This window comes from Heterodontus francisci, unplaced genomic scaffold (assembly GCF_036365525.1).
Source record: "Heterodontus francisci isolate sHetFra1 unplaced genomic scaffold, sHetFra1.hap1 HAP1_SCAFFOLD_323, whole genome shotgun sequence".
Taxonomy (NCBI): Eukaryota; Metazoa; Chordata; class Chondrichthyes; order Heterodontiformes; family Heterodontidae; genus Heterodontus; species Heterodontus francisci.
The window spans coordinates 1,251,736-1,264,161 of record NW_027141078.1 but is presented as its reverse complement, the minus strand read 5'-3'; positions in this window follow the sequence as shown (position 1 = coordinate 1,264,161).

Sequence of the window (12,426 nt, the reverse complement as noted above, 5' to 3'; positions counted from 1 at the left end):
GTGAGTTACAGACTGGAATCTAATTGAGGGGTTCGGGGTGGTTTATATACAGAATAACAGATACCAGGGAGTGAGTTACAGACTGGAATCTAATCGAGGGGTTCGGGGGGGGGGGGGTGGGGGGTTCATATATAGAATAACAGATACCCGGGAGTGAGTTACAGACTGGAATCTAATCGAGGGGTTCGGGGGGGGGTTTATTAATAGAATAACAGATACCGGAGAGTGAGTTACAGACTGGAATCTAATCGAGGGGTTCGGGTTGGTTTATATATAGAATAACAGATACCCGGGAGTGAGTTACAGACTGGAATCTAATCGAGGGGTTCGGGGGGTTTATATATAGAATAACAGATACCCGGGAGTGAGTTACAGACTGGAATCTAATCGAGGGGTTCGGGTGGGGTTTATATATAGAATAACAGATACCCGGGAGTGAGTTACAGACTGGAATCTAATCGAGGGGTTCGGGTGGGGTTTATATATAGAATAACAGATACCCGGGAGTGAGTTACAGACTGGAATCTAATCGAGGGGTTCGGGGGGGGTTTATATATAGAATAACAGATACCCGGGAGTGAGTTACAGACTGGAATCTAATCGAGGGGTTCGGGTTGGTTTATATATAGAATAACAGATACCCGGGAGTGAGTTACAGACTGGAATCTAATTGAGGGGTTCGGGGGGGTTTATATATAGAATAACAGATACCTGGGAGTGAGTTACAGACTGGAATCTAATCGAGGGGTTCGGGTGGGGTTTATATATAGAATAAGTATGTAATGACTGGTTTTGATAGGGAGAACACGGAGAGACAATATAAAATAAAGGACACAATTCTTAACGGGGTGCAGGGGCAGACGGAGCTGTGTGTATATGTGCCTAAGCCATTCAGGATTGCAGAGCAGGTGAAGAAAGCATACGGAATCCTGTCATTTTGAGAAAAAAAAAGGGCCATCGAGTACAAAAACAAGGAAGTTATGACAACCTAATAAAAGTAGTTTGGCCGCAGATGGATTCTTGTCAGAGTTCCAGACGCTGCACTTTAGTCAGGATGTTAAGTTGTGAGGTGTCCTCCGGAGTAGAGACAGCCCTGGTAATTATAGACCTGTGAGCCTTACTTCGGTTGTGGGTAAAATGTTGGAAAAGGTTAGAAGAGATAGGATTTATAATCATCTTGAAAAGAATAAGTTCATTTGCGATAGTCAGCACGGTTTTGTGACGGGTAGGTCGTGCCTCACAAACCTTATTGAGTTTTTCGAGAAGGTGACCAAACAGGTGGATGAGGGTAAAGCCGTGGATGTGGTGTATATGGATTTCAGTAAGGCGTTTGATAAGGTTTCCCCACGGTAGGCTATTGCAGAAAATACGGAAGTATGGGGTTGAAGGTGATTTAGAGCTTTGAATCAGAAATTGGCTAGCTGAAAGAAGACAGAGGGTGGTGGTTGATGGCAAATGTTCATCCTGGAGTTTAGTTACTAGTGGTGTACCGCAAGGATCTGTTTTGGGGCCACTGCTGTTTGTCATTTTTATAAATGACCTGGAAGAGGGTGTAGAAGGGTGGGTTAGTAAATTTGCGGATGACACGAAGGTCGGTGGAGTTGTGAATAGTGCCGAAGGATGTTGTAGGTTACAGAGGGACATAGATAGGCTGCAGAGCTGGGCTGAGAGATGGCAAATGGAGTTTAATGCAGAAAAGTGTGAGGTGATTCACTTTGGAAGGAGTAACAGCAATGCAGAGTACTGGGCTAATGGGAAGATTCTTGGTAGTGTAGATGAACAGAGAGATCTTGGTGTCCAGGTACATAAATCCGTGAAAGTTGGTACCCAGGTTAATAGGGCTGTTAAGAAGGCATATGGTGTGTTAGCTTTTATAAGTAGGGGGATCGAGTTTCGGAGCCACGAGGTCATGATGCAGCTGTACAAAACTCTGGTGAGACCGCACCTGGAGTATTGCGTGCAGTTCTGGTCACCGCATTATAGGAAGGATGTGGAAGCTATGGAAAAGGTGCAGAGGAGATTTACTAGGATGTTGCCTGGTATGGAAGGAAGGTCTTACGAGGAAAGGGTGAGGGACTTGGGGTGGTTTTCGTTGGAGAGAAGGAGGAGGAGAGGTGACTTAATAGAGACATATAAGATAATCAGAGGGTTAGATAGGGTGGATAGTGAGAGTCTTTCCTCGGATGGTGATGGCAAACACGAGGGGACAGAGCTTTAAGTTGAGGGGTGATAGATATAGGACAGATGTTAGAGGTAGTTTCTTTACTCAGAGAGTAGTAGGGGCGTGGAACGTCCTGCCTGCAACAGTAGTAGACTCGCCAACTTTCAGGGCATTTAAGTGGTCATTGGATAGACATATGGATGAAAATGGAATAGTGTAGGTCAGATGGTTTCACAGGTCGGCGCAACATCGAGGGCCGAAGGGCCTGTACTGCGCTGTAATGTTCTAATTCTAATACTAAGAGATTCACGAGAGTGGTCTCTCCCGGGATGAGGGACTTCAGTAACCTGGATAGATTGGAGAAGCTGGGATGATCCTCGGGGCGGAGAAGGCCGGGAGGAGATTTGATCGCGGTGGTTTAAATTCATAAGGGGCCTGAGCAGAGCAGACAGAGAGTGCAGTGGGGTGGGGTGGGGGGGGGGGGGGAAAGGCGGGAGAGTGGGACAAGCTGAGTTACTTTTTTGCGGGGAACCGGCACGGAGACGGCCTGGGTCGAAGGTGTCCTCCGATGACGACACCGTTCGATGGTTCTATAACACGGCAAGAACAGATCAGGGTGAGATACAGGGTACAGCTCCCCCTGACATATGTTCTGCAGATCAGCTGAGTGTAGCAGGCATATCCTGCCTTTGATTTCGTTCCGATGTATCAAACAGCCTTTCCAGTTCCCCAGAGTTACAGCGAAACCGGATGTTACTCAAACCAATGTAACAGGCAAAGGTTTACCTCAATTTTCTCAACGTCAGTGGGAGTGAACAGGAAGGGGTTTGGGGTCCATTTGGATTGTGTGCGATGGGAGTGACTGGGAAGGGGTTTGGGTCCATTGGGATTGTGTATGGTGGGAGTGAAGGGAAGGGGGTTTGGGTCCATTGGGATTGTGTACGGTGGGAGTGAACGGGAAGGGGTTTAGGTCCATTGGGATTGTGTACGGTGGGAGTGAACGGGAAGGGGTTTGGGTCCATTGGGATTGTGTACGGTGGGAGTGAAGGGAAGGGGGTTTGGGTCCATTGGGATTGTGTACGGTGGGAGTGAACGGGAAGGGGTTTAGGTCCATTGGGATTGTGTACGGTGGGAGTGAACGGGAAGGGGTTTAGGTCCATTGGGATTGTGTACGGTGGGAGTGAACGGGAAGGGGTTTGGGTCCATTGGGATTGTGTACGGTGGGAGTGAACGGGAAGGGGTTTAGGTCCATTGGGATTGTGCACGGTGGGAGTGAAGGGAAGGGGGTTTGGGGTCCATTGGGATTGTGAACGGTGGGAGTGAACGGGAAGGGGTTCGGGTCCATTGGGATTGTGTACAGTGGGAGTGACTGGGAAGGGGTTTGGGTCCATTGGGATTGTGTACGGTGGGAGTGAACGGGAAGGGGTTTAGGTCCATTGGGATTGTGTACGGTGGGAGTGAACGGGAAGGGGTTTGGGTCCATTGGGATTGTGTACGGTGGGAGTGAACGGGAAGGGGTTTAGGTCCATTGGGATTGTGCACGGTGGGAGTGAAGGGAAGGGGGTTTGGGGTCCATTGGGATTGTGAACGGTGGGAGTGAACGGGAAGGGGTTCGGGGTCCATTGGGATTGTGCACGGTGGGAGTGAAGGGAAGGGGTTTGGGGTCCATTGGGATTGTGTACAGTGGGAGTGAACGGGAAGGGGTTTAGGTCCATTGGGATTGTGTACAGTGGGAGTGAACGGGAAGGGGTTTAGGTCCATTGGGATTGTGTACAGTGGGAGTGAACAGGAGGGGGCTCGGGGTCCATTGGGATTGTGTACGGAGGGAGTGAAGGGAAGGGGGTTTGGGGTCCATTGGGATTGTGTACGGAGGGAGTGAAGGGAAGGGGGTTTGGGGTCCATTGGGATTGTGTACGGTGGGAGTGAACGGGAAGGGGTTCGGGTCCATTGGGATTGTGTACAGTGGGAGTGAACGGGAAGGGGGTTCGGGGTCCGTTCGGATTGTGTACAGTGGGAGTGAACGGGAAGGGGTTCGGGTCCATTGGGATTGTGTACGGTGGGAGTGACTGGGAAGGGGTTCGGGTCCATTGAGATTGTGTACAGTGGGAGTGACTGGGAAGGGGTTCGGGTCCATTGGGATTGTGTACAGTGGGAGTGAACGGGAAGGGGTTCGGGGTCCATTGGGATTGTGCACAGTGGGAGTGAACGGGAAGGGGTTCGGGGTGCATTGAGTTTGTGTACAGTGGGAGTGACTGGGAAGGGGTTCGGGTCCATTGGGATTGTGTACGGTGGGAGTGACTGGGAAGGGGTTCGGGGTCCGTTCGGATTGTGTACAGTGGGAGTGAACGGGAAGGGGGTTCGGGGTGCATTGGGATTGTGTACAGTGGGAGTGAACGGGAAGGGGTTCGGGTCCATTGAGATTGTGTACAGTGGGAGTGAACGGGAAGGGGTTCGGGGTCCATTGGGATTGTGTACAGTGGGAGTGAACGGGAAGAGGGTTCGGGGTCCATTGGGATTGTGTACGGTGGGAGTGAACGGGAAGGGGTTCGGGGTCCATTGGGATTGTGTACAGTGGGAGTGAACGGGAAGGGGGTTCGGGGTCCATTGAGATTGTGAACGGTGGGAGTGAACGGGAAGGGGGTTCGGGGTCCGTTCGGATTGTGTACAGTGGGAGTGAACGGGAAGGGGGTTCGGGGTCCGTTCGGATTGTGTACGATGGGAGTGAACGGGAAGGGGTTCGGGTCCATTGGGATTGTGAACGGTGGGAGTGAACAGGAAGGGGGTTCGGGGTCCGTTCGGATTGTGTACGATGGGAGTGAACGGGAAGGGGTTCGGGTCCATTGGGATTGTGTACGATGGGAGTGAACGGGAAGGGGGTTCGGGTCCATTGAGATTAACAGGATGAATTGAATTCTCTCCAAAGAGTCAGTTAACAGGAGACAGCTGCTCAGGCTTGTCTGTGGAATGTGAGCAAGGGTGTTGATTTGATGAGAGAGGTTTGTCCTTGTTATTCCACCCAATGTCAGTCAGTAATCTACTCTGAGAAAGAAGCAGAGTATTGCCAGGTCTTGCTGGATCGCGGCCCAGCCTGTTCGGGAAATTCAACTCATAAACAATGAGAGCACTGTTTGTGGCTTTTGCTGTCAGACCTCAGGGCAAAGTTCAGTGATTGAGCAATCAGACTTCGAGAGACGGAGAAAATGTCAGTGTTACAGTGAGGGGTGTGGGATATGTCAGTGTTACAGTGAGGGGTGTGGGATATGTCAGTGTTACAGTGAGGAGTGTGGGGTGTATCAGAGTGTTACAGTGAGGGGTGTGGGATATGTCAGTGTTACAGTGAGGGGTGTGGGATATGTCAGTGTTACAGTGAGGGGTGTGGGATATATCAGTGTTACAGTGAGGAGTGTGGGGTGTATCAGAGTGTTACAGTGAGGGATGTGGGATATGTCAGTGTTACAGTGAGGGGTGTGGGATATATCAGAGTGTTACAGTGAGGGGTGTGGGATATATCAGAGTGTTACAGTGAGGGGTGTGGAATATATCAGTGTTACAGTGGGGGGTGTGGAATATATCAGTGTTAGAGTGAGGGGTGTGGGATATATCATTGTTACAGTGAGGGGTGTGGGATATATCAGTGTTGCAGTGAGGAGTGTGGGATAGATCAGAGTGTTACAGTGAGGGGTGTGGGATATATTAGTGTCACACTGAGGGGTGTGGGATATATCAGAGTGGAACAGGGAGGGGTGTGGGATATATCAGTGTTACAGTGAGGGGTGTGGGATATATCAGTGTTACAGTGAGGGGTGTGGGATATATCAGTGTTAAAGTGAGGGGTGTGGGATATATCAGAGTGTTACAGTGAGGGGTGTGGGATATATCAGTGTAACAGTGATGGGTGTGGGATATATGAGTGTTACAGTGAGGGGTGTGGGATATATCAGTGTTACAGTGAGGGGTGTGGGATATATCAGTGTAACAGTGAGGGGTGTGGGATATACCAGTGTTATAGTGAGGGGTGTGGGATATATCAGAGAGTTACAGTGAGGAGTGTGGGATATATCAGTGTTACACTGTGGGGTGTGGGATATATCAGTGTTATAGTGAGGGGTGTGGGATATATCAGAGAGTTACAGTGAGGAGTGTGGGATATAGCAGTGTTACAGTGAGGGGTGTGGGATATATCAGTGTTACACTGTGGGGTGTGGGATATATCAGTGTTACAGTGAGGGGTGTGGGATATATCAGTGTTACAGTGAGGAGTGTGGGGTGTATCAGAGTGTTACAGTGAGGGGTGTGGGATATATCAGTGTTACAGTGAGGGGTGTGGGATATATCAGTGTTACAGTGAGGAGTGTGGGATATGTCAGTGTTACAGTGAGGGGTGTGGGATATATCAGAGTGTTACAGTGAGGGGTGTGGGATATATCAGAGTGTTACAGTGAGGGGTGTGGAATATGTCAGTGTTACAGTGAGGGGTGTGGGATATATCAGAGTGTTACAGTGAGGGGTGTGGGATATATCAGAGTGTTACAGTGAGGGGTGTGGAATATATCAGTGTTACAGTGGGGGGTGTGGAATATATCAGTGTTAGAGTGAGGGGTGTGGGATATATCATTGTTACAGTGAGGGGTGTGGGATATATCAGTGTTGCAGTGAGGGGTGTGGGATAGATCAGTGTTAGAGTGAGGGGTGTGGGATATATCAGTGTTACAGTGAGGAGTGTGGGATAGATCAGAGTGTTACAGTGAGGGGTGTGGGATATATTAGTGTCACACTGAGGGGTGTGGGATATATCAGAGTGGAACAGGGAGGGGTGTGGGATATATCAGTGTTACAGTGAGGGGTGTGGGATATATCAGTGTTACAGTGAGGGGTGTGGGATATATCAGAGTGTTACAGTGAGGGATGTGGGATATATCAGTGTTACAGTGAGGGGTGTGGGATATATGAGTGTTACAGTGAGGGGTGTGGGATATATCAGTGTTACAGTGAGGGGTGTGGGATATATCAGTGTTACAGTGAGGGGTGTGGGATATATCAGTGTAACAGTGAGGGGTGTGGGATATAGCAGTGTTACAGTGAGGGGTGTGGGATATATCAGTGTTACACTGTGGGGTGTGGGATATATCAGTGTTACAGTGAGGGGTGTGGGATATATCAGTGTTACAGTGAGGGGTGTGGGATATTAGAATTAGAATTAGAACATTACAGCGCAGTACAGGCCCTTCGGCCCTCGATGTTGCGCCGACCTGTGAAACCATCTGACCTACACTATTCCATTTTCATCCATATGTCTATCCAATGACCACTTAAATGCCCTTAAAGTTGGCGAGTCTACTACTGTTGCAGGCAGGGCGTTCCACGCCCCTATAACTCTCTGCGTAAAGAAACTACCTCTGACATCTGTCCTATATCTATCACCCCTCAACTTAAAGCTATGTCCCCTCGTGTTTACCATCACCATCCGAGGAAAAAGACTCTCACTATCCACCCTATCTAACCCTCTGATTATCTTGTATGTCTCTATTAAGTCACCTCTCCTCCTCCTTCTCTCCAACGAAAACAACTCCAAGTCCCTCAGCCTTTCCTCGTAAGACCTTCCCTCCATACCAGGCAACATCCTAGTAAATCTCCTCTGCACCCTTTCCAAAGCTTCCACATCCTTCCTATAATGTGGTGACCAGAACTGCACGCAATACTCCAGGTGCGGCCTCACCAGAGTTTTGTACAGCTGCAGCATGACCTCGTGGCTCCGAAACTCGATCCACCTACTAATAAAAGCTAACACACCATATGCCTTCTTAATAGCCCTATTAACCTGGGTAGCAACTTTCAGGGATTTATGTACCTGGACACCAAGATCTCTCTGTTCATCTACACTACCAAGAATCTTCCCATTAGCCCAGTACTCTGCATTCCTGTTACTCCTTCCAAAGTGAATCACCTCACACTTTTCTGCATTAAACTCCATTTGCCATCTCTCAGCCCAGCTCTGCAGCCTATCTATGTCCCTCTGTAACCTACAACAACCTTCGGCACTATCCACAACTCCACCGACCTTCGTGTCATCCGCAAATTTACTAACCCACCCTTCTACACCCTCATCCAGGTCATTTATAAAAATGACAAACAGCAGTGGCCCCAAAACAGATCCTTGCGGTACACCACTAGTAACTAAACTCCAGGATGAACATTTGCCATCAACCACCACCCTCTGTCTTCTTTCAGCTAGCCAATTTCTGATCCAAAGCTCTAAATCACCTTCAACCCCATACTTCCGTATTTTCTGCAATAGCCTACCGTGGGGAACCTTATCAAACGCCTTACTGAAATCCATATACACCACATCCACGGCTTTACCCTCATCCACCTGTTTGGTCACCTTCTCGAAAAACTCGATAAGGTTTGTGAGGCACGACCTACCTTTCACAAAACCGTGCTGACTATCGCTAATGAACTTATTCTTTTCAAGATGATTATAAATCCTATCTCTTATAACCCTTTCCAACATTTTACCCACAACCGAAGTAAGGCTCACAGGTCTATAATTACCAGGGCTGTCTCTACTCCCCTTCTTGAACAAGGGGACAACATTTGCTATCCTCCAGTCTTCCGGCACTACTCCTGTCGACAATGACGACATAAAGATCAACAACAACGGCTCTGCAATCTCCTCCCTGGCTTCCCAGAGAATCCTAGGATAAATCCCATCTGGCCCAGGGGACTTATCTATTTTCACTCTTTCCAAAATTGCTAACACCTCCTCCTTGTGAATCTCAATCCCATCTAGCCTAGTAGGCTGTATCTCAGTAATCTCCTCGGCAACATTTTCTTTCTCTACTGTAAATACTGACGAAAAATATTCATTTAACGCTTCCCCTATCTCCTCTGATTCCGCACACAACTTCCCACTACTATCCTTGATTGGCCCTGTTCTAACTCTTATCATTCGTTTATTCCTGATATACCTATAGAAAGCCTTAGGGTTTTCTTTGATCCTATCCGCCAATGACTTCTCGTGTCCTCTCCTTGCTCTTCTTAGCCCTCCCTTTTGATCCTTCCTGGCTAGCTTGTAACTCTCAAGCGCCCTAACTGAGCCTTCACGTCTCGTCCTAACATAAGCCGCCCTCTTCCTCTTGACAAGCGCTTCAACTTCTTGAGTAAACCACGGCTCCCTCGCTCGACAACTTCCTCCCTGCCTGACAGGTACATACTTATCAAGGACACGCAGTAGCTGCTCCTTGAATAAGCTCCACATTTCGATTGTGCCCATCCCCTGCAGTTTCCTTCCCCATCCTACGCATCCCAAATCTTGCCTAATCGCATCATAATTTCCTTTCCCCCAGCTATAATTCTTGCCCTGCGGTATATACCTGTCCCTGCCCATCGCTAAGGTAAACCTAACCGAATTGTGATCACTATCGCCAAAGTGCTCACCTACATCTAAATCGAACACCTGGCCGGGCTCATTTCCCAGTACCAAATCCAATGTGGCATCGCCCCTGGTTGGCCTGTCTACATACTGTGTCAGAAAACCCTCCTGCACACACTGGACAAAAACAGACCCATCTAAAGTACTCGAACTATAGTATTTCCAGTCGATATTTGGAAAGTTAAAGTCCCCCATAACCACTACCCTGTTACTCTCGCTCCTGTCGAGAATCATCTTCGCTATCCTTTCCTCTACATCTCTGGAACTATTCGGAGGTCAAAAGAAAACTCCCAACAGGTTGACCTCTCCTCTCCTGTTTCTAACCTCGTCCCATACTACCTCAGTAGACGAGTCCTCAAACGTCCTTTCTGCCGCTGTAATACTCTCCTTCATTAACAATGCCACACCCCCCCCTCTTTTACCATCTTCTCTGTTCTTACTGAAACATCTAAATCCCGGAACCTGCAACATCCATTCCTGTACAGTGAGGGGTGTGGGATAGATCAGTGTTACATTGAGGGGTGTGGGATAGATCAGTGTTACAGTGAGGGGTGTGGGATATATCAGTGTTACAGTGAGGGGTGTGGGATCTATCAGAGTGTTACAGTGAGGGGTGTGGGATATATCAGTGTTACAGTGAGGGGCGTGGGATATATCAGTGTTACAGTGAGGGGTGTGGGATAGATCAGTGTTACAGTGAGGGGTGTGGGATATATCAGTGTTACAGTGAGGTGTGTGGGAGATATCAGTGTTACAGTGAGGGGTGTGGGATATATCAGTGTTACAGTGAGGGGCGTGGGATATATCAGTGTTACAGTGAGGGGTGTGGGATATATCAGTGTTACAGTGAGGGGTGTGGGATATATCAGTGTTACAGTGAGGGGTGTGGGGTATATCATTGTTACAGTGAGGGGTGTGGGGTATATCATTGTTACAGTGAGGGGTGTGGGATATATCAGTGTTACAGTGAGGGGTGTGGGATATATCAGTGTTACAGTGAGGGGTGTGGGATATATCATTGTTACAGTGAGGGGTGTGGGATATATCAGTGTTACAGTGAGGGGTGTGGGATATATCAGTGTTACAGTGAGGGGTGTGGGATATATCAGTATTACAGTGAGGGGCGTGGGATATATCAGTGTTACAGTGAGGGGTGTGGGATATATCAGTGTTACAGTGAGGGGTGTGGGTTATATCAGTGTTACAGTGAGGGGTGTGGGTTATATCAGTGTTACAGTGAGGGGTGTGGGATATATCAGTGTTACAGTGAGGGGTGTGGGATTTATCAGTGTTACAGTGAGGGGTGTGGGATATATCAGTGTTACAGTGAGGGGTGTGGGATATATCAGTGTTACAGTGAGGGGTGTGGGTTATATCAGTGTTACAGTGAGGGGTGTGGGTTATATCAGTGTTACAGTGAGGGGTGTGGGATATATCAGTGTTACAGTGAGGGGTGTGGGATTTATCAGTGTTACAGTGAGGGGTGTGGGATATATCAGTGTTACAGTGAGGGGTGTGGGATATATCAGTGTTACAGTGAGGGGTGTGGGATACATCAGAGTGTTACAGTGAGGGGTGTGGGATATATCAGTGTCGCAGTGAGGGGTGTGGGATATATCAGTGTTACAGTGAGGGGTGTGGGATATATCAGTGTTACAGTGAGGGGTGTGGGATACATCAGAGTGTTACAGTGAGGGGTGTGGGATATATCAGTGTTACAGTGAGGGGTGTGGGATATATCAGTGTTACAGTGAGGGGTGTGGGATATATCAGTGTTAAAGTGAGGGGTGTGGGATATATCAGTGTTAAAGTGAGGGGTGTGGGATATATCAGTGTTACAGTGAGGGGTGTGGGATATATCAGTGTTACAGTGAGGGGTGTGGGATATATCAGTGTTACAGTGAGGGGTGTGGGATATATCAGAGTGTTACAGTGAGGGGTGTGGGATATATCAGTGTTACAGTGAGGGATATATCAGAGTGTTACAGTGAGGGGTGTGGGATTTATCAGTGTTACAGTGAGGGGTGTGGGATATATCAGTGCTACAGTGAGGGTCCCCTTGGGAAAAATGTTCGTCCTTGTCGGATGGAATGGTTTGAGTGGAGAACGTGGCCTTTCGGCCCATTGTTTGTGCTGGCCCACTCCAGGTGCATCTCCCCATCGTCCCTCTGCCCCACCCTTTCCCTATTGCCCCGCACCTCCTTTCTCTTTGAGGAATTATCCTCAAATTTCTCCTCACTCAATTCTTGGAAATGGCCTGAGTTGGTCCCTCAAACCCCTGCCCCTCAGCACGCCCTCCCTCGCCCTGCTTTCCCATTCCAACCCTCTCTACCCTTCAGTATCTTCCATCCATTCACTTGCTCCCTCCCTCGACTCCCCCTTCCCTCGACTCCCCCCCCGACCTCCACTCCTTCATCCACCCCTCCCTCGACACGTCCTCTCCCTCCTCAACCCTCAGTCCCACCTCCCACGACTCCCACTCCCCTGCCACCCCCATGCCGACCCTCATTCACCCCCTCTCCCTCCCTCTTCCCTCATCTCCTCAGCTCTCCGCTCCCTCTCTCACCTCTCCTCTTCCTCTCTCTTGTTCCTTCCATCCCTTCCACACTCCTCCCTCAATTCCCCACCCTCACGCTCCCCGCACCGATTCACCCTTGCCCCCCACTCCCTACCTCACTCCTGCTCCCAACACTCCCTCCCCTTCACGTCTCCTCTCTTCCCCCCTCCCTCCATCACTGTCTCATTCCTTCCCTTGTGCCCTCCCCTCCCTCTATCCTTCCCCTCCCTCTCCCTCTTCTCGCTCCCATAACCCCTCCCACACTGACTCCTTCCA